This window comes from Pelodiscus sinensis, chromosome 12 (assembly GCF_049634645.1).
Source record: "Pelodiscus sinensis isolate JC-2024 chromosome 12, ASM4963464v1, whole genome shotgun sequence".
NCBI classification, from domain to species: domain Eukaryota; kingdom Metazoa; phylum Chordata; order Testudines; family Trionychidae; genus Pelodiscus; species Pelodiscus sinensis.
Window position 1 is genome coordinate 18502805 of NC_134722.1, and position 27713 is coordinate 18530517.

The 27713-nt window shown below is 40.3% G+C and overlaps 1 long non-coding RNA gene across 2 annotated transcripts in view; it reads right to left on the reverse strand.

The window, feature by feature from the left end:
- Positions 1-27713, reverse strand: part of LOC102452250 (uncharacterized) — a 108660-nt gene that overhangs the window by 30226 nt on the left and 50721 nt on the right. For both annotated transcript variants that reach the window (XR_003090736.2, XR_012906806.1), the window contains exon 2: positions 24761-24935. This is a non-coding gene — a long non-coding RNA (uncharacterized LOC102452250). The remainder of the gene's footprint in view (positions 1-24760; positions 24936-27713) is intronic.

Genomic DNA, 27713 nt, shown 5'->3' on the forward strand with positions numbered 1-27713 from the left:
GGAAAATGGGTAGTTTTTATTTTAATAAAGAGACATTTTTAGTTATCAGACAACACATCACGTGTCTTTTCTTTTTTGCTACTTTGAATTTTCCAACACTGAAAATAGTAGCATGGCCACTCTCTTCCTGTATGTTGCTTCTCTCTTCCTATGGCATTTAAAGATTGAACAGAAGGAATGTGGATGCATTGGACATGGTCCAGCAGAGGGCAACCAAAATGATTAGGTGGCTGGAGCACATGACCTATGAGGAGAGACTGAGGGATTTGGGCGTATTTAGTCTGCAGAAGAGAAGAGTGAGGGGGCATTTGAGAGCAGCCTTCAACTGCCTGAAGGGAGGTTCCAAACAGGATGGAGAGAGGCTGTTCGCAGTTGTGATAGATGGCAGAACAAGGAGCAATGGTCTTAAGTTACAGTGGGGGAGGTCTAGGTTGGATATTAGGAAAAACTATTTCCCTAGGAGGGTGGTGAAGCACTGAGATGTGTTTCCTAGGGATGTGGTGGAAACTCCATCACTAGAGGTTTTTAAGTCCCAGCTTGACAAAGCCCTGGCTGGGATGATTTAGTTGGGATTGGTCCTGCTTTGCACTGGGGGCTGGACTTGATGACTTCTCAGGTCTCTTTTAGCCCTGGGATTCTATGGTTCTGTGGAATAGTTCCAGGGAGAAAGCATAGCTAAAATGTGCAGCTGTGATTCACTACAGACCTATGACAAAGACTTTATGACATTTTTATGACTTAAGCAAATATAGGCAATTCCCTAAAACTCCAAGGCCAACTCTCATAAATTGGAATAGTTTCCTTGAAGCTCACAGAGCTACACAAGTGTAGACCTGCTGACAGCATTTGACCCACTATTCTGGAAATTTCATTGCCAACATGCTAAGGAACCAAATTGTGATTTTTCTTTTGTTTTATATCAGCAGTTGCCAGGAACTGGTATGAAAACTTTAATATTGCCTTGTGCTAAATCTACAAGCACATACATTCTTCATATAAAGGACTTCAAGATCATGTCATTATAGAGATGTCAGTTCTCTGAAGTATCAAAATAATACACTATCAATAGTGCATTATACAAAGCTTCTGGTGGTCAGAACAAAAAAATACTTACAAAAAAGCAGCATAATTTTATGATACACTGTGAACAGAAAAAGCACACTGGAGACTTGTATCTATATAATATTCATTGTATGAAATAAAAAAACCTGGCCCCTACTTTAAATAAGTCCTATATATTTTCCCACAAACCAGCCAATGAGGCTTTTCTTTCCAACATGCATTAAATGCTAAAAAATTGTATGACTAAAATATTTTAGACATTTACTGGTTTGATAAAAATCTTCTGAAAGGTTCTCTTTTGTCTCCCCCATTTCCTTTACTTTGCATTTCTTCCAGCACAGCAGAAATAGCTTTGTTATTTCAGCTGGTAATAGTTTAACAGTCCTGTTGTAAATTTTGCAGAAACTTCAATAAACACAAAATGATGTTTGGTGACTGTAGCATGAAAAAAAATAGTTTCACACAGTCTTTTTTGTGACTATTAATAATATTAATAATATTTTCATGGAGTCACATGGTACCTAATGACCTAAATAAATCTTGAGAAAATAGCAACTCACTTCACTTTTTAGTATGTATAATCTTAGCCTTGAAACATTAAGCATTATATTACATCCAAAACACCGGAATTTTGGGGGCAATCCAATCCAAAATAACCATGGCCTCCTGGGCCACAAGAACGGAGGAAGTCTGTCTATATTATCTCAGCAAAGAGCCAATTTATTCAGAATAAAGGTTATTTGTTGCAGATGCTCCCATGCAATCTTGCATTGCAGTCAAAGAATTGTGGAGCAATCTGAAGGTAAGGAAGGAGAGAATTCATACAGGTTCACAACTGCCATGATAGGATGACATACTCCACCCTGAAAACCAATACAACTGGTAATAATCATCAACATTTCAATTGACAGAATTCCCAGCACACATCTATAGTCAAAGTGACAAGGTGGGTGGAACAATATTTTTTATTGAAGTAACCTCTGTTGGTGAAAGAGACAAAACTTTGAACTTACACAGGATTCATCTTCAGAGTTGCACAAAATAGAGTCAAAGTGACATTCAAAGCCACTAATATTCAATCTTCTGGCATTATGGAAACAAAGTCTGGGAAAGGTTGGGTTGTACCTGTTTTGATTTGTGTGGTAGTACTTCCACAGTATGTTTTGCATGGTATTGTACTGGGGTTCCATTCAGACCCTTTGGTTGAGTCAAACACAGTCCGTGTACAAAATAAAACAAACCACTTCCGGGTACTATTCCAACAGTACCTTGCTCCGTGCCCTCTTTAATGTCTCTCAGTTTGTTCTCACTCTGGAAGAGAGTGGTTCCCCCAGGACTTCCTTCCTGGAAGCAGTATCTTTGTTCCCTCAGGGGACTTTTAGTCCCAGCCTTTTGGCTGAGTCAATATAGTCCAACTAGCCAATTAGCCTGTCATAAGATGGGATTTTTCAGGTCTCTCCTCCACGTCGGTCTTCTCTCCTGAGCCTCCGGTCTCTCACTTCGTCTCTATCCGGGATGTACACTCATCCAGGCCCCGCCCCATGGGTGTGTACGTCACCGCCTTGCCCCCCTTCGCCTCCTGCCATGGCGCTCAGCTGACTTCTGCACCGCTCAGCCGGGCCACTGCGTGGGAGAAAGCGGCTCAAGCATCCGTTTGGGCCCTGCGCTCCCCATTCAGCACCCCCGTGCTGCATGGGAAGTGTGGACCCCAAACAGCCACTTGCCCTATTTGCTCCCATGCGGTGGCCCAGCTGAGCGGTGCAGAAGTCAGCTGAGTGCCACGGCAGGAGGCAACAGTGCCACCCAGAGGGAACAGCCAGCGATTCAGTGTTACAGAGTCTCAAACATTGGGCTACTATATATAGGATTCCCCTTTTTGGAATGCCTCATTTTCTAGGCCACTTCTCCTAGTGACTAATGAACTGTCAACACTGGGCCACTTATTCCAGAAAAGCATCTGCTTTTCCGGAATAAGCTGAGAACTGTCTACACTGGCCCCTTGAATATCCGGAAAAGCAGTGACGATTTACTGTAAGAAATCAGCTGCTTTTCCGGAAAAACTATGCTGCTCCCGCTTGGGCAAAAGTCCTTTTTCCGGAAAACTGTTCCAGAAAAGGGCCAGTGTAGACAGCACAGTAGTCTTTTCTGCAAAAAAGCCCAGATCACGAAAATGACGATCAGGGCTTTTTTCCCGGAAAAGCGCGTCTACATTGGCCACGGACGCTTTTCCGGGAAAAGGGCTTTTCCAGAAAAGCATCCTGCCAATGTAGACGCTCTTTTTCCAGAAATACTTATAACGGAAAACTGTTCCGTTTTAAGCATTTCTGGAAAAAGGTGCCAGTGTAGACACAGCCATGGTGTGTTCAGGAGGACCCAGTACTGTCTTGTACTCCATGCCCCAGCCCAGGGACCTTGTAGAGAATAGCTGTCTGTTATGTCCATTCCAGTGCTGTTCTAATTCCCTGGTCTACTTCTCTGTGGCCCTGTGTCCTCTTTGCCCTTACCTCAGGACTGTGTCTTGTTTACTATGAACTCTCCAAACTGAGCTGTCAGTGGCATTCCTACTCTTCTGGCCAGTCAGTCACCCAGGTCTCACCCTCCTGGAGTGCCACACAGCAACTCACTGCTGCTTTGTTATGCAGCTATTTCATATGCCCTTCCTGGCCTCTGATTGGCTATTTCACCTGCAGCCACTCTAGCCTGTTCAGAAGACCTCTCTAGTGCCTTATTTCCAGTGCAGGGTGTGGCAGGAGCACGAGGCTTCAAACAGGAGGCCTCATGGCCTAGTCTACCCTGTCACAGATGTAAAGGAGGAGGACCATACTAACACATTTATCAGAATATATTATGTTTAAAATTTAGAAAAAAAATCCTAAATGAAGCTGAAATACCTAAGGCATAAAATCCACAAATATTTTCACCTTTAAAAAAATACATCTGAGAAGAATTGAGAATTATGGAGATTTGCTCTTCAAAAACATCTCTTGCAACCTGCCAAGCCTTACAGTGAATCAATGCGTGAACAAAGACCAAGTTAGAGATGCACACAATAATTCATACATAAAATTTTGAAGGAATCAATCCCCCAGCATTTTGTGTTAACCACCTCATTCCCATGGCTCTATTTCTGATATACTTCATTGTAAATAATAAAGAACAGATGCTAAATTGTGTGGAACATAACTAAGACTAAAATGAACTACATTCCTCAAAAAATGAGAGGCAATTTAGAAGAATGCTTCCTTTGGAAGGATGCTCTGTGAGATTTCTTGTTGATTGGACCCAAGGGTCTGCACTAGATGACCTATAAAGGACCTTTCCAGTACTACATTTCTATGATTCTACTTTGGAACAATTTATCTCAAATATATATTAACTCCCAATTACACAGAAATACTCTCAAGCATTTAACTTAAAATGGCCTGGAACAATACATGAGGAAAAAAATAAATGTGCATATAACCTCTATAGGATTAAATTTCAGGACAATCAACCACAAAAATCTCACTGGATTTCTACAACTCGTAAGGAAAGCTAGTTACCTTTTTAAAAGATAGCTTCTGCAAGTGCTTTATGAAAAGGTATTTTCTTCATATGCCATAGGTGTGCCCACCAATGTGCTCTTTAAGGGATGCAATTTGTACAGATTTCAGGGAGTAGCCCCTTCTGGGATGCCTCAAGCAAAGAGCTAAAAGCAAGCTATCTGGTGACACCTTAAAGGCTAACAAGTTTATTAGGGCAGAAGTGTTCATGAGATACAAGTCACTTCTTCAGGTGCCTGAAGAAAAAGTGAAGGAAGGGACACAGATGAGAGTTTAAATAGTTTAAACAGAGACATAGAATGACTTTCATTATAATAAGTAATTTCACCTTCAGGTACTCTCACCTTCTCTTCACTATTGGAGGTGAGCCACATTCACTCTGATTTAATTAGCACTGTCATTACACTCCCAACTATATAACCCTTTATTTCTTTCTTGTCAAGCTGTTGAAAAAGTGAGACAGCTTATGCCCCAATAAATCTGGTAGCCTTTAAAGTGCCATTGGACTCCTTGTTGTTTTAGTTTGTACAGAGAGTGATGCAGTCTTCCTTAGCATCTTTAGCCATTCTCTGCAATAACTATTTTGGAGATAGAATTCAACTAGCTGGCTTCAGTGGCTGTGAAAAGAAAACAGTGGCTTCTTAGATCTAGTTTAACTGCCAAAATTCTTATAATCTCTATGTACAAAGCAGACAGATCTGCAGATATAACAAATGGTGTAGCATCCTTATAAACTTTGCCAATCATATAAAATAAAGTCAATAAATTATGAAGACATGTAGCAACAATTTGTTGAGCTTTGTAGCTATCAAATACATTAAATATTTTGTTTAACTTACAAGATTACTATGCTGCCACACACTCACACTATGGCTGATGCCATTATGATTTTATGTTAGATATCATTCCTACTTGCTAAACAATTTTCCACTCCTCACCTACAAATAATAAATATGTTTCCCAAAGTCTTAAGTAGCTCTTTTCCTCTTTTTTATTTCTGTGTTCACTAGATTATGTCATTTAGTATGTTACGTGAGTGTACGTTCATACAGTTGCACAATTTGTTTACAAAAGGCTAGAATTAATATTCCTCAATATTACAAATAACACATACTAAATATATATATAGATACAAACCTCTCTCTCTCTCTCTCTCTCACTCACACACTCACACACACACTATACAAAAACACTATGTGTGTGCATGGGTGCGAAAGATGTTGGATCGGAAATTTTCTTTCAGATTCTCTTGTTGAGGTAAATAGTGGTTCACTGCAAGATAGGTGCTTAAAATCACTAAGAGAAAAGACTTTTTCTCAGGGTGTGAAAGTGATTTTGGAGACATCTAGAAGTGAGAAATATGGCCTGAACATTTCTTTAAATATATTCCTGAATTATTTTCTAACTAACAAAGTCCTTGGAAATCTGTGTTGTCACTATGGCAACTTGGGCTTACAAACAAACAACCTCCCAAGAGGTATGAAGATGACCTGTGTGAAGAACATCTCCCTCTTTCACTTCTCTTCAGTTTATCCTCTCCAGCTTTTTATTCTGATACTATGCATATTAATATAGCTGAGAGGTTTGAAACAAAAATGGCTGAAATAACTTCTCTCTGAGGACAGCACTAATTGAAGGAAATGTACAAGATACTTGGACATTGCAAGTTTATATTGAAAAAAAATTAGGAAAAAAGTAAATATGTAAAAGAGGGAGGAGTATCTCAAATGCCAATCAGATTTAGATTCATAAAGTTCCCTTGCTATGTAAGTAAAAGAGAGATAGACAAAGCCATTCAGCAAGATCTATCCTCTAGCACAATTCTGCATTCAAGTATGCTAATTCCTCTTAAGTTCCATAAACATCCCTAAACATATTACATTGAGAACTAACAAGACTGTAGTGAAGGATGCAGTCCAGAAAAGGAGAAGTGGCAGCCTAACATCAAGAACTGTGCATTATCTGAGCAGAAGGAAACAATATGACTAAGGAAAAGATATCAGCATACAGATATGAAAAGAACATACCAACAGCCATACTGGGTCAGACCACAGATCCATCTAGCCCAGTATCCTAACTACCAACAGTGGCCAATACCAGATGCCCCAAAGGGAAAGAACACAACAGGTAATCCTCGATAATCCTCACGTGATCCCTCTCCTGTCAGCATTTATAGACAAACAGAGGCTAGGGACACCATTCCTACCCATTCTGGCTAATAGCCATTGATGGACCTTACCTCCATGAATCTATCCAGCACTTCTTTGAATGTTAAACTCCTAGTCTTCACCACACTCTCTGGCAAGGAGTTCCATAGGTTGACTGTGCACTGATCAAAGAAAAACTTCCTTTTGTTTGTTTTAAACCTGCTGCCTATCAATTTCATTTGTTATTCCCACAGTATAAGAACTTGGGGTAAGTAAATAACTTTTCTTTATTCACTTTTCCCACGCCAGTTATGTCTATAAATGTCTATCATGTCCTACCCATAGTCTCCTCTTTTCTAAGATGTAAAATCCAAGTCTTTTTAATCTCTCTTCATATGGGACCTGTTCCAAACCCCTGATCATTTTTGTTGCCCTTTGAACTTTTTCCAATGCCAATATATATTTTTTGAGATGAGGAGACTACATCTGTATGCAGTATTCGAGATATGGCCATACCATGGTTTATATAGAGGCTATAAAATATTCTCTATCCCTTTTTAAATTAATCCTAACATTGTATTTGCTTTTTTGACTGCTGCTGCAAACTGAGTGGATGTTTTCAGAGAACTAGACACAATGACTCCAAGATCTCTCTCTTGAGTAATTGTAGCTAAATTAGTCTCCAGCATATTGTATGAATAGATGGGATTATTTTTTCCAATGTGCCTTACTTTACATTTATCAACATTAAATTTCATTTGCCATTTTGTTGCCCCATCACTTGGGCTTTATCTACATTCCCAGAAGAGGCAATGCAAATGAAGCATAGATTAGCATTTTGTGCTTCATTTGCATAATCTCCCAGGGAAGCATAAGGATCTTGCACAAAAATGATTTTTTGCACAAAAGGAAACGTCCACACTGCTTGTTTTTGTGCAAAAACCCCTTGCACAAAAATGGACTGGAAGAGATTATGCACAGGGCTCGACGATCGTGGTGAAAACCAGTTGCCAGCCCTGCACTGCTCATGTGCGAGACCCACACTGCGCATGCGCGAACCGCCAGTGAACAGGGCAACCAGCTGAAATCTACTTGCCACAGGCGAGTAGATAATAGATTTGTAGAGCCCTAATTATGCAAATGAAGTGTGAGAAAATGCTAATCCATGCTTTATTTGCATTGCCTTTTCCGGCAAATTGTGTACTGTAGCCATAGCCTTAGCTTGGTGAGATCTTTTTGAAGCTTTTCACAGTCTGCTTTGGTCTTTACTATCTTGAGCAGTTTGGTATCATCTGCAAATTTTACCACTTCACCATTTACCCCTTTCTCTAGATCATTTATAAATAAATTGAACAGGATTGGTCCCAGGACAGACTCTTGTGGAACCCCGCTAGTTACCTCTCTCCACTCTGAAAACTTACCATTTCTTCCTACCCTTTGTTTCCTGTCTTTTAACTAGTTATGGGTCCAGGAAAGGACCTTCCCTCTTGTCCCATGACAACTCACTTTACTTAAGAGCCTTTGGTGAGGGGCCTTGTCAAAGGCTTTCTGGAAATCTAAATACACTATACCCAATGAATCTCCCTTGTCCACATGTTTGTTGACCCCCTCAAAGAACTCTAGTAGATTAATAAGGCATGATTTCCCTTTACAAAAACCATGTTGACTTTCCCCCCAACAAATTATGATTATCTATGTGTCTGATAATTTTATTCTTGACTATAGTTTCAAGTAATTTGCCCAACACTGACCATAGACTTACTTGTCTGTAATTGCCAAGATTACAACTAGAGTCCTTTTTAAATATTGGCATCCCATTAGCTTTCTTCCAGCCATTAGGTACAAAAACCGATTTGAAGGACAAGTTAGAAACCACAGTTAATAGTTCTGCAATTTCATATTTTAGTCCTTTCAGATCTCTTGAGAGAATGCCATCTGGCCCCAGTGACTTGTTACTGTTAAGTTTATCAATTTGCTCCAAAACCTCCTCTAATGATACCTTAATCTGAGATAATTTCTCAGATTTGTCACCTAAAAAGAATGGCTCAGGTTTGGGAATCTCCCCGATATCCTTAGCCGTGAAGACTAAAGCAAATAAATCATTTGGCTTCTCCACAATGACTTGATCATCTCTGAGTGATCCTATAGAATCTTGATCATCCAAGGGCCCCAATGGTTATTTAGCAAGCTTCCTGCTTCTGATGTACTTAAATATTTTGCTATTACTTTTTGAGTTTTTGGCTAGCTGTTCTTCAAACTCCTTTTTGGATTTTCTTATATTTTTACATTTAATTTGACAGTTTATGCTCCTTTCTATATTCTTCACTAGGATTTGACTTTCACTTTTTAATATATGTCTTTTTATCTGTCACTGCTTCTTTTACTCGGTTAAGACAAACCACAGTGGCACTTTTTTGGTTCTTTTACTGTATTTTTTAATTTGGGGTATACATTTAAGTTGAGCCTCTATTATGGTGTCTTTGAAAAGTTTCCATGCATCTTGCAGAGATTTTACTTTTGATATTTCACTTTTTAATTTCTAACCAGCTTCCTCATTTTTGTGTAGTTTCCCTTTCTGAAATTAAATGCCATAGTGTTGGGCTGCAGAAATGTTTTTCCCCACCACAGGGATGTTAAATTTTATTACATTATGGTCACTATTTCCAAGCTGTCCAGTTATATTTACCTCTTGGACAAAATCCTGTGCTCCACTTAGGACTAAATCAAGAATTGCCTCTCCCCTGCTCCAAGAAGCAGTCATTTAAGTTTTCAAGAATTTTTATCTCTGCATCCCGTTCTGAGGCGACATGTACCCAGTCAATATGGGGATTGAAATCACCCACTATTATCGAGGTTTTTTTATTTTGATGGCCTCTCTAATCTCCTTAGCATTTCATAGTCACTATGAGTATGTCTACACTACTACCCTAGTTTGAACTAGGGTGGTAATGTAGGCAACCGGAGTTGCAAATGAAGCCCGGGATTTGAATTTCCCGGGCTACATGTGCATAAAGCCAGGTGCCGCCATTTTTAAATGTCCGCTAGTGCGGACTCCGTGCCATGCGGCTACAAGCGGCACGGAGTCCGCACTAGCGGACATTTAAAAATGGCGGCGCCTGGCTTTATGCACATGAAGCCCGGGAAATTCAAATCCCAGGCTTAATTTGCAACTCCGGTTGCCTACATTACCACCCTAGTTCGAACTAGGGTGGTAGTGTAGACATACCCTATCACTGTCCTGATCAGGTGGTTGATAGTATATTCCTATGGCTATATTCTTATTATTGGAGCATGAAATTACACTACTCCTACTCAGCCCAGCACTCCTCCAGGTCAGTGGTCTGCTCACAGTGCCCCTCATCGAGCCCCTGGACGAGGGATTGCAGGCAGGCCATCTGCTCCCTCACAATGTCTCCCTGAGTGCAGGCATGACCCTGTGCTGTGTGATTTCATAACACAAGAATCCTTAGTGGTGGCTTGTTGTGGGAAGGTGTCCCTCCACGGAGGCTGGAGTAAAGCAGGCCTGTTCAGGAACCTTGTGAGAAGGACTGAGGGGTTCCTGTGTGAGAGCATCATGGGTTTGAGTGCTCCAGACTGACACCCACATACAAAGGCTGTTGTGCAACCCCCAAGCCAAGTAGGCTAAGTGAGGAGCATGAAACCCACCACCTGTCCCTGCTTTGTGTATAGGGAAAGTTATTGAACTCACCTGAAGTACCTTCCCCTATGCTTGGGAGACATTCTAGGAGAGGAGGAATTGGCTTCAGGGTGAGGAACAGGTCCTGACTGGTGGGCATGGTGGGCAGGCCTCCTCCTCTTCTCCTCAACCCGCCCACCTGGTGGCTGACAACAGGCATGTCTTGGCTGGACTCAATGATGATGGGGGGAGGGGAGATGACCAACCCCCTTCCAAGGATGGCTTCAAGCTAATCATAGTAGCAACACATGTGTGGTGTCACCCCAGAGCATTCACTCTGCTCCCTGGCATTTTTGTAGGCCTGACAGAGCTCTTATTTTCATCCAGTCCTGGTCAAGGAGCTAGGTATGGCCTTCATTGGCCAGGTTGGCGGCCATCAGCTGTACACATCAGCATTGCACTTTCTGGTGCGGAGATCCTGGAGGCTGGTCTCCTTGCCCCATGCCTGATGAGATCCAGGACCTCTGCACCAGTCCAGGTCAATGCTTTCCTGCAGCCCTGGCCAGTGGCAGCAAAGGGTGCTGCGGGAGTGCTGGCAGCTATGGGGGGCTCAGAGGGAGCACTGGGGTATGCCATGGTTCCATCAGCTGCTGCTGCTTTATGGCATGGGGCTTGTAAAGTCGGCCATGTGCCATAACCACTTCTCCAGCATCCTTTTCCACAGGAGAAGGAGAGCAGTGGAACTGGCAAGTGTGGCCAGAAGTGCAGCTGTGAGAGACTTCTGGAGGCTAATTATTTTGAATTAGCAGCACCGGATTCTCCACCCTAACACTATTTCAAAATAATTTAGAAATAAGCGTTATTCCAAGAAGAAAGCAGGAGAACAGATTTCGAAATAACCAGCCTGTTATTTTGAAATAATGGGCTTGGTAGTGTAGACATTCCGCTTGTTATTTCAAAATAAGGGAGTTATTCCAAAATAACTCCCTAGTGTAGAACAGGGCTCAGAGTTAGAAAGTTTTTCTAAATATCCAACCTAAACCGCTCTTGCTGCAATTTAAACCCATTGCTTAAATCTAGCTGAGAATTTAACTTTGTCTCCTAATTAAAGAGTTTAAGTAGCCTTCCTTTGCTCTGAGTTTTTAATCTTTGTTCACAATACTTCCAATTAAATTGTGGGAAAAAAAATCTTGTGGCTTTAAAATACAATATTTATATTGGATGGAGCAACCTTTTTCATTTTCTGTATTCAGCATATTAACAATTATTGCCATATCTGTATTTTTCTTTCATAAAAACATATGAAATTCTAAGATTTAGATAGAAATCTTTATATTCCATATAGGGCATGATACTCTGGAACCAAATAGTAGTGTGTAGTTCACCAAATTTTACTAACAAAGTTCTCCATTAAAAATACAATTATTTATGACAGCAGAATTGAGCTGAAAAGTTGTGCTACTCTATCACATGACACTATTTAAGAAAGAGTAGTAGCAAGGACACTATTGAGCTGCTGTATAGAAAATCCAATAGTTTTGAAAGAGTAGATCTTTGAGATTCAGGATATCCAGGGATTTGGTATGATACTGAAGCATTAATCCTAGACACAAAAGCCAGAAAGAGCACATGCTCTGCTGAAGAACTGTCCCATTTGATGACATTGTTTATGCTACAAATTATGCAATAGCTGGTATCTGGGCACATGTGCTTGGAAAACTGCCCGCAAACGTCAAGCCAAATGCTCCTCTGGTGTAAAATGATGCAGTTCCATGGCTCTCCATGTAAACATAGCCACACAATTGATGTTTGTTGTCTTATAAGTGAGCCTAAAACAGCCTTCAAAACACGTGGGCAATTTGTACATTTCTTAGTAAAGGCGAACAATATACCACCTCTTTGCTGTAAAAATGAATGCTGATGCGTGTGTGTGTTTATGTGTGTGTAAGTGTAAAACCCTTGTCCATAAAAAGGGATCTTTGTTTTGTGATGTTTAAATGATTAATGATGGCAGAGCTGTGATGTGGATCACTAACAGCAGTTCAGGACATGGCTTAAGTCAATAAGAAATAGTAATAGAAATGTAGCCGTGTTAGTCTGGTGTATCTGAAGCAAAATGGAGGACTATGTAGCACTTTAAAGACTAACAAGACTAATAAACCATCTTGTTAGTCTTTAAAGTGCTACATAGTCCTGCATTTTGCGTCAATAAGAAAGCTGTTCTCACTTTTATCACCAGAGTGTAAATCAGTTGGGTTTTTATTTTAAATATTTTAAGCTAGTGCATATTAGAATAACCTCTAAAGATCAACTGAAATCTTAAGGGTAAGTTCTAAAAGTATAAACTGCCACACAATGCAGCTTAAGTTTTTTTTGTTTTTGTTTTGCGGTATTTTTGTCTATTGGAGAACTTGCAAGCTATAAAGCTACTGAAATTATTGGAACTTGGGCACCAATCAAATACAATTCCACCTCAATCTATGATTATATAAACAAGTGAAAACCTTGTGTTGATATATTTTAAAAAATCATGCTATATCAAAACTTTTCATATTGTTCATTATTTCCTTTCAGTTATTACACAGATAGAATATAGAGTGTATAAACTGGCTCAAGATTCAAGTTACCTTTCTCCACTTGAAAAGTGACCATTTATTCATACCTTTTGTTTTCCATCTTTTAATCAACAAGAAGACCTTTCTTCTTATCTCATGACAGCTTAATTTACTTAAGAGCTTGGTTAGGGACATTCTCAAAGGCTTTCTAAGGGACATTCTCAAAGGCTTTCTAGACATCTATGTACTCTATATAAACTTAATCTCCCTTGTCCATATGTTTCTTTACCTCTATAAAGAATTATAATGGATTGTTAAGGCATGATTTCCCTCTATACAAACCATGTTGACTCTTCCCCCAATAATTATATTCAACTATGTGCCTGACAATTCTGTATGGGTATGTTTACACAGCAAAGTTATTTCAAAATAACAGCCGTTATTTCAGAGTAACTTTACTAGCATCTACACAGCCAAACCGCTATTTCAAAATTAAATCAAAATAGCAGAGAGCTTATTTCGAATTTGGTTAACCTCATTCCATGAGGAATAATGCCAAATTTGAAATAGCTATTTCAAAATAAGTTCTGTGTAGACACTCCTCTCCCTCCCCCACCCCCTTAAATAAAGAGAGTTTGTGTTAATGAAATACATATATTGTATTTTACATCAGGAAAGGGGGTTAGGGAGGGGTAAGTGGAAGGACGTGAGGGAGGAATGAGGCACAAGCCCCCAGTGGGGCAGACCAGGGAGGCTCTTAGTGCTTCTCAGGGTGGCAGCTCTCCCACATGGCCTCCTGGATACTGACAGCCCCCTGATGGACCTCCCAGATGGCAGCCTGCAGAAACTGCAGCAAGACTCGCAGCAACACATCCAAGAGAAGCATCAGAGTGTCCAGGGGCAGCTCTGGCTCCATGTTGCAGATTACTGTGGTGTCCCGAGTGAAGGCAACCAGAGCAAGCAGAGACAAAATGCTTTGCTGTCCTTCACTGAGGTAGGTAAGCAAGCAGGGAAAGCTGAGAACTGGCTGTCCAGGGGGGTCCCTTTAAGCACAGGCCTCAGAAAGCCTCAGGCAGCATCAACACAAAGTAACTCTTGACCTGATGCCTTGCCAGACCTGTTTCTGGCCAGCCTTAAATGCTATTTAGTGTCCACTCAGAGTGGACATGCTATTTCAAAACAGCAAAAAGCTATTTCAAAATGCATTTTGTGTGAAGACGCGTTATTTCGAAATAAGCTATTTTGAAATAACGCTGTAGTGTAGACATACCCTACTTTACTATAGTTTCAACCAGTTTGCCTGGTACTGAAGTTAGACACACGGGCCTGTTATTGCCAGAATCACTTCTGGTTCCCTTTTTAAAAATTGGCATCACATTGGCTATCTTCCAGTCATTTGATACAGAAGCTGATTTAAAGAAGAGGTTACAAACTACAGTTAGTAGTTCTGCAATTTCACATTTGAGTTCTTTAAAACTCTTGGGTGAAAGCCATCTGGTGCTGGTGACTTATTACTGTTTAGTTTATAAATTTGTTCCAAAACTTTCTCTAATGATGCCTCAATCTGGGATAGTTCCTCAGATTTGTCATCTAAAAAGAATGACTTAGGCCTGAGAATCACCCTCACATCCTCGGCCATGAAAGCCGATCCAAATAGTTCATTTTTTTTTGTCTGCAGTGGCCTGATAATTCTCTAGTGTTTCTTTAGCATCTCAGTTGTCTAGTGGCCCGAGGAGTTCCGATATACTTAAAACATTTTCTATTACTTTTTGAGTTTCTGGCTGGATGTTCTTCAATTTCTTTTTTTGGCCTTCCTAATTATATTTTTACACTTCATTTGCCAGAGGTTATGCTCCTTTCTATTTTTTCTTATAATGGATTTAACTCCACTTTTTAAACTATGCCTTTTTATCTCTTATTGCTTCTTTAGCCACGGTGACACTTTTTGCTTAGCCACAGTGTCATTTTTTTGGTTCTCCTATGGGTTTTTTTTTATTTGGAGTATACATTTATGTTGAACCCTTAATATAGTGTCTTTAGATAGTTTCCATACATCTTGCAGGGATTTCACTTTTGGCATGTGTCTTTTAATTTCTGTTTAAATAACTTACTCTTTCTTTGTAGACCCCTTTACTTAAATTGAATGCTATGGTGTTGAACTGATGTAATGTTTTCCCTACCACATGGAAGTTTAATCTTATTCTATTATGATCAGTATTACCAAGCAGACTTGTAATAGTCACCTCTTAGACCAGATCCTGTGTCCCAGTTAGGACTAAATCAAGAATTGCCTTTCTTCTTGTGGGTTCTAAGACTAGCTGCTCTAAGAAACAATCATATAAGGTGTCAAAAATTTAATCTCCTCCTGAGGTGACATGTACACAGTCAATGGGAACAGTTGAAATTCCTCATTATTATTTAGGTTTTTTATTTTAAAATAAAATAAAATAAAATAAAATAAAATAAAATAAAGTGTGTCTGTTCTCTCCTGGGATTTCACAGTTCCTATAACCATCCTGGTCATGTGGTCTGTAATATGTTTCTACTGCTATATTCTTATTATTAGAGCCTGGAATTACTATTCATAGAGATTCTATGGTACAGTTTACGTCAGTTAAAAATTTTACTTCATTTTATTCTATGGTTTCTTCCACATAGAGTGACCCTCCCCCACCAGCATGACCTATTCTGTTCTTCTGATGTGTTTTGTACCCTGATTTTAGTGTCTTTTTTATTATTCTCATTCAACCAAGTTTCTGTGATGCCTATTGTATTAATAACCTGATTCAATATGAGGCACTCTAGTTCACTGATCTTATTATTTAGACTTCTAGCATTTGTATAAACACTTTCAAAACTTGTCACTTTTTTGCTGTCTGCCATTACAAGATATGATTGACTGGGACTCCATCTCATCAGGTCTTACCCATGTTGTAACATTTTTCATCTTCTCCTCCTCACTAGGACATTGAGGATCTCCATTAATAGATACTCCCGTAAGAGATGTCCCAATAAGGGCCACATGCTCCTCTGAAACCATTAGTTTTCCCACAGCCTTTAGTTTAAAAACTGCTCCATGACCTTTTTAATTTTAAGAGCCAGCACTCTGATTCCATTTTAGTTTAGCTGGAGCCCTACCTGGCCCTTCATGTGGAACTGGAAGCACTTAAGAGAGCATGGAGATCCTAGATTTCAATTTCTTACCTAGCAGCCTAAATTTGGCCTCCAGGACCTCTCTCCTACCCTTCTTATGTGACTGGCTCCTACTTTTACCGTGACCACCAGCTCTTTCCCACCACTATGCATAGGTCTATCCAGATGTCTTGAGAGATCCACAACCTTTACACTAGAGAGGCAAATCACCACGCGGTTCTCTGAGTCATCACAAACCCAGCTATCTTGGTTTCTAATGATTGAATCCCTCTTTCCAAATAGCTGTCTCTTCCTAATAACTCAAGTTCCCTCCCGCAGAGAGGTATCCTCAGTATGAGATGATAGCACATCATCATCTGGAAGGAGAGTCCCAGTTATGAGAGAGTATTTCCTTCCACACCATTTGGACATTCTCATTCCCTCAGTCTTTCGCCATCTTCCATAGCATAGAGGCTTTATGACTGAATATGGAATTGTTCCACAGTGTTCTGGAAAGTCACACCTACATATCGCTGTGCCTTCCTCAGTTCCTCCTTGTCTCCAAAGCACCTACATAGTCTCCAAGATCCAGGAATTTCTTGCACTGAATGAATACATATGCCACTTGCTCACAGAGCAGGTAATCATACATGTTACATTGGGCACAATATCCTGGATAGTCCTCAGTCTGTTGCGGAGATGAATCTGTAGGCAGTGACTTACTTGGTATAGCTCGGGTGACCCTTGCAAGTTGCCCTGCAGTCCTGGAGGATTTGGACACTGACGCTGGGAGGTGAAGCAGAGGACCAAGGGATTGGGCCACTGAAGCAAGAAGGTGGAGCAGGGTCCAGGGGATTGGGTGGAGCAGGGGCTAAGGGGTGGGAGATTGGGGCTGTTTGAGCCAGCACTGCTCTTGACTGGCCCAAGACATAGATAGCATTGTGTGCTACTTAATTTAGTGGTGCCCTAAGTGCTGTGTGCATTTACTTTCTGCTAGCTGGATTTTTCTCCTGAGGACAATATCTCTTCCCCAGCTGTAGATCCCTGATCCCTCAGAGGATTCTCTGTGGGTCAGGCATAAGTGATGATGATGTCACAGAGGCAGCAAGGCCCACATCTAGGTATATAGCTTCCCATCCACATTGCTATAACTGTCTCAGATTTTCTTTTCTCTTCCTTTTCTCCCGACCAACTTTATGAGGATTACTTTACTGGTTAAAATTATTCAGTGAGTTACCAAAACTTTAGCAAAAACTGATGTGCTTTTCAGTGGGACCATTTCAATGTTTCCCTACAAAGTTGTTTCCTAGAATTTTCCAGCTGAGAAACAAAGAACTGGTCCTTCTGTTAACAAAATTGCTGAGAATTTACCAGTGGGAAGTTTGCACATCTGTTTCTTTGTCTCTCGTTTTGCTACATGTACTGTAGTAGAGATCACGTGATTCACTCTTAAGGTCTATCTATAATGTCTAATATTAACAGCATGATTTTTCACATTTGTTTTTTAACATGAATTACAAGGAATTATTTTTCTTTTGTTTTTGAAAATCATTAACATTTTAAACCCTTTTACAAAACACTGTCTGTCTAGGCTGCCTGACTTTGATGTTTCCTTTTGATAACCTTTTCTGTTTGAATTTCACAAATAAGCAGTAGCTCTGTAGAAGTTTTTTACTACTAGGTATTGTTTGGATTCAATTCAAATGTAATGTTCCCAGACTGGGAATGATAAATGGGGCTTAGTTAATATCACTCTTTACTTATTATTCAAAATAAATTTTGGTACAAGCAATGGTAGCAGAGAAGGGGGAATGGAAGGCAAGTTTGTTCTTTTTCTTACTAGTCCAGATAAGATGCATTTGTATGGCTTTGGAGTTCAGTAGCAGAAATAGAATTGCTATATAAATGTCAGCTTGAGCTGAGAGATCCAACAATTCGCTCCCCACCTCCCACCTCTTAATTTTGATTATTGCCAGACAGAGAACCAGCCTTCTCTGAATGCAGCTTTCAGAATGGTTTCATTGTAGGGGGGAAAAACAGGCTCACTTTACCAATGGAAAGGCTGTTATCTTGCAACAGCTGTTTATAGTTAACTATAACCCATACTTAAAGTCTTTAAAGTCTGCTTCTTATTTAGTTCGTATGTGTTTGGGAAAGGCTTTTGGAGACATTTAACCCATTGCCATCTCACATGAAAACATGAAGCAGTTGAATCACGAGCTGGAAATTGCTACATGTCTGACATGGAACAGTACTCGAGCCAAACCCTGTGAATAAGTATGACTGCTTTTTGTTTTCCTGGCTTGGTACTTAACAGCTAATGAGAGGTTAAAATTTCTAGACCTAAGTCAGCAAAAGCCTTGCCAAAAACATTTAGACAAACACAAATGACATACAATATAAAGCATTTTAGTATTAAATCATGTGGGAATCTGGTGACAGGAAGAAAAAAAAATAAATACACACACTTTTTTCTGGCCTTTCCTTTTTTCCAGCATTCACAAGATTTCTTTCAGGTTTTTCTTGTATTTGATTTCAAAGTATTCCTTGCTAACAAACAAAGCTATTGTTGTTTAGGGTTTGCAACGTAAAAAAAACAAAACACAGAAAATTACCAGCAGTTGAACTTCAGTTCTGATCTGTGATGTGTGACAACTCCCAGGAGAGAATAAAATGACTAGTCAAACCCCTACATACTGAACAATAAGAATATGTAAACTACAAGATGAAGAGATGGGGACTTGCTGTAAACAGAATGTGTTGCTAATGGAGAACAGGGAAAGGAGAAAACATATGTGCAAATTAATTCATCTCAATCCTGCCTTCAAAAAGCAGAATTGTTTAGTGTGGCCTTATATACCCTTTGCTAACACTTAACTTATATTTCATTACTACTCAGCAGGGGGGAGCATAGCAAGACATATTTGGATTTTAATGCTGACCTCAGCTCATAAGTCTCGAGCAACATGAATCCTATTCATATTTCTAAGGACATCAGGTTTTTTGGAGCTTCTACCACCACTAGTCTCCAAGGCCATGTTTACACTACGCAGAAGATCGACCGGTTGATCTTCCGGGGTTCGATTTAGTAGGTCTAGTGAAGACCCACTAATTCTAACAGAGAAGGCACCCCTGTCAGTGTTGGTACTTCTGCTCCTCACGAGGAGTAAGGGAAGTCAGTGAGAGGGTATGCTCCCATCGTCCTCCTACTGTGTGGACGGTGATTTAAAATACGTCGAGTTTAGCTACATAATTAATATAGCTGGAATTGCATACCTTAATTTGTCCTGCCCCTTTTGTCTAGGCCAGGCCCAACAGTGATCTCTTCTGGCCCAGCTGTAAAGTAGCTTTTCTCCTTCTACTGACCATGTTCCAAAAAAGGTCTTTTCTACCCATTACTAGAGCTTAAGAAGCAACTGATTTTTTAGTTTGATTGATGTCCTGAAATCCCCTCCCCAAAACTTCACTGGAAAAGATATAACACATAAATATTTTTATTTTCTCACGGACGTAAAACCAGAAATATTTGTTTCAGATAGAACAAAACCATTTTGTCTGACCTAAAACAGTTTTGATCAACCTGAAACTGCATTTTTCAGCAAACTGTCAAATTATCAATAATGTTTCTAACCAATCTATGGTTGTATGTGTCTGGGGAAACTAAACATGGCTTCAGCTTGCTTTTATTGATAACGCTCAAGTCTCCCATATCTCAGGTCCTCTCTACAGGGGAAAGTGGCAGCATTTGACTTTACCTCAAGGGGATTTTAAATGGAGGGTTTCTCTACACTGCAGAGTTTTTCCGGAAAAACAGCCGTTTTTCTGGAAAAACTACACTTACATCCACAATGCAATTGCATTCTTTCGACAGAAAGTCGAAAGAACACAGGCATTTTTCTCGACAGTGGTAAACTTTTTTCTACAAGGAAGAAGCCTTTTTCTGAAAGAGCTCTTTCAGAAAAAAGGTGTGTGTGGATGGGGAAAGAGTGTTTTTTTCTTTTTTCAAAAGAAGAGGCCTCCAAAAAAAAAAAAAAAAAAAAAAAAAGCGCAGGTGCTTTGGTGGCCGCTCCATCCATAGTAATCACAACTTAAACAAGAGAGAGCATCCAATCAATGTGGGCGCAATCTTTCGAAGAATCACATTGCATTGAAAAAGCACTTTTGTTGTGTGGACACTCTTTCTAAAGAAGTTTTTCTGGAAGATCTCTTCTGGAAAACCTTCTTCCAAAAGAAGCCTGCAGTCTAGACATAGCCTGATTTAGCTAAACCAACAAAAGCCCTGTGGGTATGGATACTCTTATTTCAATTAAAAGTGGTTTACTTCAGTTAAGCTTAAATGAATCAAGAACAGGTTTAAATGAAACAAAAATAAAGCACTCATAATATCTAAATACTTGTGTTTACACAGGTCTTTCATATATACAGGATCTTACTGGAAGTCAGTGGAGACACGTACAAAAAATGGTGTAACAGTGAATTAAGTCCACGATGTTCATGTCCATTTTGATAAGGATTTTATGAGAATTTCCTCCTGAACTATTTTGCATAGACAGACAATGTAACTGTGCACCTAATAAATATCTGTGCATGCTATACTCCAGACTAAAAACAATTCCCCATAACAAACAGACATACACAAAATTTCCCTCCAGAAGTATAGAGTTTAAAAAAAAAAAAAACCCTACAACACAGTTCCTGCTTTTCTACCCCATCTCCCACAGAGCTGAGCTGGGAGACGAAACCACCACACCCTTTTCTCCCCAGAGCCCAACCGTCTGGCCTCCCCCAGCCCAGACCTCAGTGTCCAGAGATCCAGAAGCAGAAACAGCCTGATGCTGGATTCAGGGCGTTTGTGGAATTTCCTGTGTGCCACTGTCTCCTTTAGGGTTGCCATCTTTCCCGACTAGATTGACCGGATGCCATTCACAGCAATACCATCTACTCCATCCATTTGGGAAAGTTGGCAACCATAGTAGGCAGGGAGCTGCAGTTGCTGGAAACCCTCCAACTCCCTCCAGTACCCACCATTGTGTCTTCTATGTGGGAGCAGGGCTCTCCTAGGTCAAACAATCCCTAGCAGCAGACACGGCACTACAGTCCATTTCTGCAAAGAAAAGGAAATTCTGCACACAAAAACATTAATTTCTGGAAAATTCTGCATTGTTCAGGGCTCAGAATTCCCCTAGGAGTAAATAATTACACGTGTGCAGCACTTACATGCGTAACATTTAACAATAATAGTTCTAAGACCGTGCTTTCTATATACAAAAAATAATGAATATAGAATAATAAAAACCTCAGGAGTGATATTCATTAAGGTTGCAGACAGTTCCTGTACTGTATCCTGAATAGGTCTTTTTCAGGTTTTGAATATTTTAAGTGAATTACATTATTTGACTAATTTATAATATTCTTTCGTGCTTTGTCCCCATCCCAATACAGCCACCTGTTAGAATGGCACAGAATAGGGTTTCAAAACTAAAAGACTGAGTAAGTTACATAGTACTTTCTTCCCTTCTCCTACTCCTCTGAATTGTGCTGGTCTATGATTAACAACATTCATTAATCCAAGCTGCCTTTTTTAAGCAGTCTGATGTTTGTGCGTCACTTTGAAAGCACATTTTTTATGAAAAGTATTTAATATATTCTAGTGAAAATCTTGTGAATACTTTGACATTATACTTATTGTTTAAAAAAGGTCTCTCTCTCAGGCCCTTGAATTTCCCTGTAATCATTTTCTTAGGATACTACAATGGTGGAAATGGTCATGCTGTGATCAACTGGCTGTGTATACATTGGCTAATCGTATCACAATGGAATGTAAGAAGACAGTCTGTAAGTTATCTATCAACAAGTCCACAGCAGCTGAAGTATACTGTAGGTGTGTGCCCAGGAAGTGTGTCATCTTCTAGATTGTGGAAATCACCTAATTATTTTATGTGAATCATAAAAGAGCTTGATCTAGAGGTATAGTGAGCCTCTGCATCTTGTATTGATTTCAGTGGGAATTAGTGTTTGTAGAGACCAAGATCAAATGCTCTGAAGTATGATAATATCCAGCTAATCAAGTTTATACAAATTAATCCATAGTAAACACAGTCTATATATCACAGCCAACCTCTCCTTGCAAAATAGGACGTAGGTGACTTGGCTTCTTAGAGGGGTTCCTCCTCCTCTGGATCAGTGGGCAGCCACTCCGCCCCACTGCACTGTCCCTTTAAGCCAAGCCCCAGGTCCATGCCCAGCCTTCCTTCAGGCAGGCGGCATACCACAAAGTCTGCTTATATATATGTACATAGGCCCAGCCCTGGGGCAGGGTGGGCAGCAAGTCCACAAAGTCCTGATTGGGGATAGGCCACACCCTGCTTAAGGGCGTGGCAACAAATAAGCAAAGTCAGTTTATACCAAAAGGCCAGGCCCTGGTTCAGGGTGTGGCAATAGCAAACCCAGTTAGTCTTTACAGGACGGCCAGGCCCGTGGTTCAGGGCATGACAGCCACAACCACCATGAGTTTTGGGAGGCCCTGGTCCTCAGTCAGGGCTGGACAACAAACAAACAGAGTCAATTTAAAGGGAGGCTAGGCCTTAGTTCAGGGTGTGTCTGCAAACACACCAACACAGTTTAAGGATAAGCCAGGCCCTTGGTTCAGGGCGTGGCCGCAAAAAACCACGCGTTTGGGGGCTCCTTGTTCAGGACGGGTGCAGACCAATTACTGGCAGTAGTGGTGAGGAGGGAGAGACTGCCACCTAGTAGGTGGGTCATGGGAGGGAGGACGTGCAGGCCCACCCATTCCACTGCGCCCCGGCCCAGGGCCCTAGGAGCAGCAGTGCAGGCTGTTATTGACTCAGCGGGGGCTCCAGCCCGAAACTCGCCAGACTTGGGGCCTCTAACAGCCCCCCAGTAACCCTTGGGCCACTTCCGTTCTCCCTTTCAGCTGGTACCTGGATTTCTAGCGGCACTGGTAGGGAGTCCAGGGCAGGTTCATCCTACTGGGGTCCCAGTGGTCCGGTCCAGTCCTCCTCTGCTTTCAGGTCTGCTGGGCTCAGCCAGTCCCCTGGTGCAAGCAGGGTCAGGCATCTGGGCCAGTCGGCAGGGTCAGGCTCTGTCAGGGTCTCAGGTCAAGCCTCTGGCCTTCGCAGCAGCAGCAGCAGCTTCAACTTCTCCCAGTTCCTGGGCAGGGGCTTGGGCACGGAACCTGGCTGGCCCTCTCGGTCCTCTGCGGGGTCTGCTAGGGTAGGCAGGCCGGGCCGGCCTTGGCCTCCCAAGCAGGTAGCTGGTCGTTGGCATCTGGCTCCCCGAAGATTGGAGACCCAGGCCAGGCCTCGGTCACAGCCTCCCAGGCCGGGAGCTGGTAGTTGGCCTTGGGCTTCGGAAGGGTTGGAGGCCCAGGCCAGGCCTCAGTCTCCCAAACTGGGAGCCCGGAGCAAGCCTCTGTTCCCTCTGCAGGATCAGCCCTGACTGAGGCTGCTGGCTGGGCTTTTATAGCTCTGGCCCCACCCCCTGACCTTCGGTCAGGGGGTGGGGCGGGGTCAGCCTCAGCCCAACATGATGGCCGGTGGGGTTCCTCCTCCTCTGCGTCAATGGGCAGCCACTCCGCCCCACTGCATAGGAGCACACCTATTTGCATGCAGAGAAGAATCCTACCTTTCCACATGGAGCGGAAATATCACATAGAAGTAGACACTTATACATGCAGATTAGTAACCTTTATCATACATGTGCATTATCTTATAGAAATAGCTGGTTACATGTGCAAATTTGAGTGGAGATTGAAAGTGTATCTGTTAGATTTGTAAAGAGTACATTGAAAAACCGATAAGAAAAGGTTCATGTATCTGAGGAAATCACACAACTGATGAATTAAAATCCTCTTGATAATGGATGGGAACCAAACACTGAAGCAATGTGAACAAAAAACACAACACAACCAAAAACATACATATGATATTGCTATTTCTATTTGTGAGGAATTGATTTTATTTCACATTACCTCTTATGAGCAGATAGTCACATCCGTATATCAAAAGGTATTCAGCTCCCCTCACAGCCCAATTCTTCCACCTACTTTTTCTTCAGTGAAAATATGGTTCTCACATACCAAATTCATTTTTGCTCTATCCCAGATTCTTTTGTATTATTTAGCCAAAAAATGGAACTTAAATGTCATGAGTAATAATTTATTCATTTTTAAAGCTTCTGTGCACCATGTATGGATGAAGTATCTATTATCCATAGGTTTTTCTAAAGCAATCATCATAATATTTACATTACAATTGAAATTAGCAAGTTATTATGCTATTAAAATATATATATATTTACAAGTATAATGTATATACTTTTACTGAAAGTTTAATGAATTGCCTATTCCCTCCAAACGTTATACAGTCAGTCTAATTATTGAATCTATTACCTTCACAACTAGAAGGACTAAAAATAAATTTTTGAATGGTTTCCATAGGAACTTTTTTGACACCCAGAAAACAGCTTCACAACCCACTTTGGGGTGATAACCTGAAGGCTGAGAACCACAGTTTTATAGGATTAGTATCTCACCACTTGGCAACTTTTGCTTCAAACAAAAACAGAATGTTTCTAATTAAAGGAAATACTGATCTTTTTGTTTCAAAACAAAAACATGTCTACAGAAATGTGAACAAAGATAATTAGGCTGGCCACAACTCATACCTTTGAAATAGAAAGGTCTTGCTGTCCTTGTTGTATTATTGTGGGTTGCTCATTTGTGTCATATGGCCACTCTTTGATTTATTGCTTTTGGTGTTCCTTTCGTCTGGTCACATTTTTGGAATTTCCCTATTCAAAAATGACAGTGGTCTTCTCCAATTCCTTTTCAAAAGTGGACCTAGAAGAGATGAAAGTCAGATGTGTAGCACAATTACATTTGATTTAAGGATCTATTCTAAGCAACATTAAAATGGCTGATTCAAGAGGACGACATACCTAAGCCTGGGAGATAATGCTATAATGCTCTCTTTTCAAGATAAGATGATAAAACAGAAAAAGAGCTAGAGCTTTTCTTGTACAGTAATTTGCAACCATTTCTTGGTATCAGAGCATATTAAAACAAATGAAATTTGTTCCAATCTGGAAGGAATATCTAGAAGTGGATTGCAGAAGAGAAGTGTTGGGTATTATAACAAGGATTTGGGGATGTGTCAGATGTTCAGAATACAGAAAATGAGTCCTCTTGTCAGACGGGTACAAAGTTGCCAGAAATTTCCTTCCAGGGAATGTGGTTATAGGTTGGACATTTCTGATGTTTTAAATTATAATACTCAAAGGCTAATAGGAAATGCTTAGTGAGTTATGTTCTTTATTTTTACATATGCTGTTGTGCATTATATTTGTTCATGTTTATTTGGAAAGCAGATGTGAGGCTCTCTCTTTAGGAGAGCTATGCTTTGGACTCAACTCTACCTAGTCTGACTGAGCAAAAGGTCTTACTTGTAATAAAAGAACTATCTCCCTCAGTTTTGTCAAAGGTGCTTTTGAAAGAACTTGCAAATATTATACTGGTTACTGCTGGACAAATGATTTTACCACATGATGTTATTGGGAATTTGTATGCCCAGTCTAAATAAATCAATATCAGGGTTGATATAAAACCCTTCAAAAACAATGGAAAGATTTATATTAACTTCAGGGGGTTAGACCGATCCTTTGATTACATATACCATAGTACAGTGCCCGTACTCTGCACTGTGTATAGTGTCTTTCACTCTCTTATTTCACGTGCACAGATCTGAAACCAATATAACTAGCTTGGCAGTCACAGAAGCATTCTCTTTACTGGAAAAAAAGCCAACAAGAAAAAGGAATAACTTTCAGCAATTAGGAGCTTCTGGTGGCAACACCTGCTGATAGAACACTGCTGTGGCCATCCTGATCTCATCCAGAGCACATATTTGATTGTTCTTTACAATATTGGATAGTGTCCAAGAACACAAGTTTAGAGGCCTACCAAAATAATCAGGAACGTGAAGTGTCCTAGTGTAATAATAGTAATACCACATATATTTACTTTTGAGATAGACCAACTAAAAATAAAGTAATTAATAATCATACTGAAGTCAACCAAATTATTCAGGTGTGAAGCCAACATAAATCAGAGGAGAATCAGAACCATAGAGTACATGAAACACTGTTTAAAATTCTACATCTATGGTACCACTTTCACTAAAATGTGCAAAGTCTTACATTAAGAAAATCTAGTTTGTGTTATAATAATAAATATATTTTGTCGGTTTCCCAAACGGAAAGAAGAAAAGACTGTGCTTAAGATGGTACAACTACTTGCCACCCATTGAGTCATACTAAGACTTGTTCAATGTTTTTAATTTTTCTGATCTCACTTGACATGTAATTTTTTTTTTTTGTGGTTTTACAAAAGCAGGGCCAAAATCTGTTCACACTTGCATCAGTGAAAATCCAGAGCAGCTCCACTGACGTAAGTTTGAAGTTAGTACAGATTTATGCCAATATAACCACGAGAAGAATCTAGCCCAAAGCGTTTGGTGATTAACTGCATGATTAGTCAGTCACACAACTTTTTGTTTCTCTGAATCACAGAATGATGTGGGTTGCAAGAATATAGGTCATTCAAAGAGTTTGAAATGTCTGAAACTTTTTTTAAACCACATATGAAAGACTTTATTAAAAGTTTAATGTGGATGCAATTTAAGGCAAAAAGAACAAATTGCACCATTTCAAAATGATAAACTGACTTATACTAAGACTTGTGTAATGGTGGAAACTAGTTGTACCATATTATAATGTAACCACAGTCTTTTTCTTTTTCCATTTGGGAAATAGACAAAATACATGTATTGCTATAACAGTGGAAAACTGAAGCAAAATGCAGGACTATGTAGCACTTTAAAGACTAACAAGATGGTTTATTAGATGATGAGCTTTCATGGGCCAGACCCACTTCCTCAGATCAAATAGTGGAAGGAAATAGTCACAACCATATATACCAAAGGATACAATTAAAAAAAATGAACACATGAAAAAGGAGAAATCACATTTCAGAATCACATTTCAGAATGCGGGCGGGGGGGGGAGGAAGGAAGGAAAGTGTCTGTGAGTTAATGATATTAGAGGTGGGGAAAGTTAGATGTCTGTGAGATAATGGTATTAGAGGTGATAATTGGGGAAGCTATCCTGGTAATGGGTAAGATAGTTAGGGTCTTTGTTCAATCCGCCCCCCTCCCCCGACATTCTACGACATAGTACTGGGTCATGATCCCTAGTTTGAAAATCATTGATGTAGAAAGCCACAAGAACAGCAGCCCAAAAAAATAAATCACACGATTCTAAATTGTAAACATTATTTACCACAATTCTTGAAGGAATCACAAACACAAATGGGACAAGGAGTGAAAAGTGTTGGGTTAAAACAAACTGGGAAAGGACTAAAACTACTGCATTTTGTGGCCAAAGGTGACTCCTTGCTATTGTACAAAGATAGCCATCATTGTCATGCTTATGCAACCAGGGATATATCTACTAATTCTTCTTCTTGCTTGCTATTTCTCTATTTTGACTTTTATACTCTTCTTCCAAGTCTCAGGAGCATATGCCAGACTGTCATGCAGACTGGTCTATCCGAGGCCCTCTT